This window comes from Arachis duranensis, chromosome 1, assembly GCF_000817695.3.
Source record: "Arachis duranensis cultivar V14167 chromosome 1, aradu.V14167.gnm2.J7QH, whole genome shotgun sequence".
Classification (NCBI taxonomy): Eukaryota; Viridiplantae; Streptophyta; class Magnoliopsida; order Fabales; family Fabaceae; genus Arachis; species Arachis duranensis.
Window position 1 is genome coordinate 27,510,159 of NC_029772.3, and position 2,435 is coordinate 27,512,593.

Here is a 2,435-nt window from a genome sequence, read left to right on the forward strand (position 1 = left end):
CTTTGAGAGCCTATCATCTGTTAATGATGGTGGGTTGAGATTAGGTGGTTGAGAAGATTGGTTAGATGGATGTTGGTAGGATCTATGTGAGGTGTGTTGATGAGTTGCATTGTTGTTGGAGTTGAGGTTGTGGCGTCTCTGATCTTGCCCTTGGTCTTGTTGGTTTCCCCATCCAAAGTTGGGGTGATTTCTCCATCTAGAGTTGTAGGTTTTGGAGTATGGATCATGGACTTGTCTAGGTGAGTTTCCAACATAGTTGGCTCCCAGTCACCTTCTTCTCCTATGTTCGCTCCTTCTTGAGCTGATGATGAAGTGATGGCTGCTGCAACTTGGTTTTCCTCTATCTTCTTGGTGAGATCTGCTAGCTGCTTGGTGATCATCTTATTTTGAGCTAACAATGCATCCATGTGGTTCAGCTCCATTACTCCTCTGGTGTTACTTCTTTCGGAGGCATAGAAGTAGTCATTCTCAGCAACTGTCTCAATGACATCTATGGCTTCTTCAATGGTTTTCTTCTTGTTTAGAGAGCCTCCTGATGAATGATCCACAGCCTTCTTTGACTTATAGAAAAGACCTTCATAGAAGATGTGAAGTTGAACCCATTCATTGAACATATCTGGTGGGCATCTTCTTGTTAGGTCTTTGAACCTCTCCCATGCTTCATAAAGAGTCTCACCATCTTGTTGTCTGAAAGTTTGCACCTCAGCTCTCAGCCTATTGATCCTTTGAGGAGGGTAAAATCTTGCCAAAAACTTCTTCACCACATCTTCCCAATTTGTTAAGCTCTCCTTTGGGAAGGATTCAAGCCATTTGGATGCCTTGTCCCTGAGTGAAAAAGGGAACAAGAGCAACCTATAGACATCTGGATGGACTCCATTGGACTTCACAGTGTCACAAATTCTCAAGAAGGTGGTTAGATGTTGATTGGGGTCTTCTTGAGCACTTCCTCCAAATGAACAATTTTTCTAAACAAGAGTGATGAGCTGGGGTTTTAGTTTGAAATTGTTGGCATGTATGGTGGGCTTCTGAATGCTACTTCCACAGTTTCCTGGATTAGGATTGATATAGGAACCTAGAACTCTCCTTTCTTGCCCAGCACGGTTTGCATGGCCTTCTCTAGCATGATTGTGAGCTTTTTCTTCATGATTGTTCTCCAAATTCTCTTCCATGTTGGGTTCAAAGTACTCTTCCTCTTCTTCCTCAGCACCAATAATTCTTTTCCCTCTTGCTTCCCTTCTTAGTCTCCTAAGGGTCCTTTCAGGTTCTAAATCGAAGGATGTTGAAACTCCTTCTCTTCTCCCTGTCATACAACAGATAGATTGCACAACAGGAGATAAAATGAAGAAACTATTCTTGTTAGAGTAATTGTTAGTGTGAGTAATGAAACTTATCAAACAGTTAGTGTGTTAGTGAGCAGAATTGTAATTATCAAAGAAAGAAAGAACGAAAAATAAAGAGGGTGAAGGGGGTGAGGAAGAAATTAAAACAAACTAAAAGAAATTGACTGAATCAAATAAGCAAAAAGAAAAATTCTCAATCTAGTGATCTTCAAACTTAATCATTGTTGATTCAAAATCAATCCCCGGCAATGGCGCCATAAACTTGATGCATGAAAACTTGTCTCTCAACAAATTTCCCTTCGGCAAGTATACCGAATTGTCATCAAGTAAAACTCACAATAGAGTGAGGTCAAATCCCACAAGGATTGATTGGTCAAACAACTTTAGTTAGAAAAATATGCTATTTGAGCTAAACAAAAATTAGATTTAGAACTTGCAGAAATTTAAATGACTGGAAAGTAAATAACAGAAATTAAAGTGCAGAATCTTAAATGGGGATTTGGGGTAATGAACATGAAAATAAATGGCAGAAAGTAAAGAGAATGGGTAAGATCATAAATGGGGTAATCATTGGGTTCAGGAGATGTTGCATTCTCCGGATCAAGTTCATTCTCATCTCTCCCTCAATCAATGCATTCATTGATCTCCTTGGCAATCTTAAGTGATTGGATCCCAATTCCTTGGCAATCCAATCTCTCTAAGCTTGAACAATTGCCCAATTTCTTGATTTAATTGCTCATGGGAAGAGATGAAGTGTGGTCACTGATTATACCACATGCATTTCCAAATCAAAGTGTTGGGAGGATTACATGTCACTATATCCGCCTAAACCCCAATTTGGTCCAACATGAGAAAGCATTTCTAGCATGATCTCCTCATCCCTTTTCCAAGGCTCAAAAAAGATCCAATTATGGAGAGTTTCTTTTCCAAGGCAACTAACCAATTCAATTAAGATCAAAAGCTTTCTAGTAAGATCAAGAGAAAAGAAAGAAGAAGAAGAATGAAAACTATAATTGATCCATCAAATTACAACAGAGCTCCCAAACCCAATGAAAGGGGTTTAGTTGTTCATAGCTCTAGAAATGAAAAATGGCA

The 2,435-nt window shown here is 39.3% G+C and overlaps 1 non-coding gene across 1 annotated transcript; it reads left to right on the top strand.

Annotated features, from left to right (window-relative positions):
• Nucleotides 1–609: 609 nt before the first annotated feature.
• Nucleotides 610–716, top strand: LOC127742756 (small nucleolar RNA R71). Its single transcript, XR_008004159.1, has one exon. It is a non-coding gene; the product is annotated as a small nucleolar RNA R71 (small nucleolar RNA).
• Nucleotides 717–2,435: the final 1,719 nt, after the last annotated feature.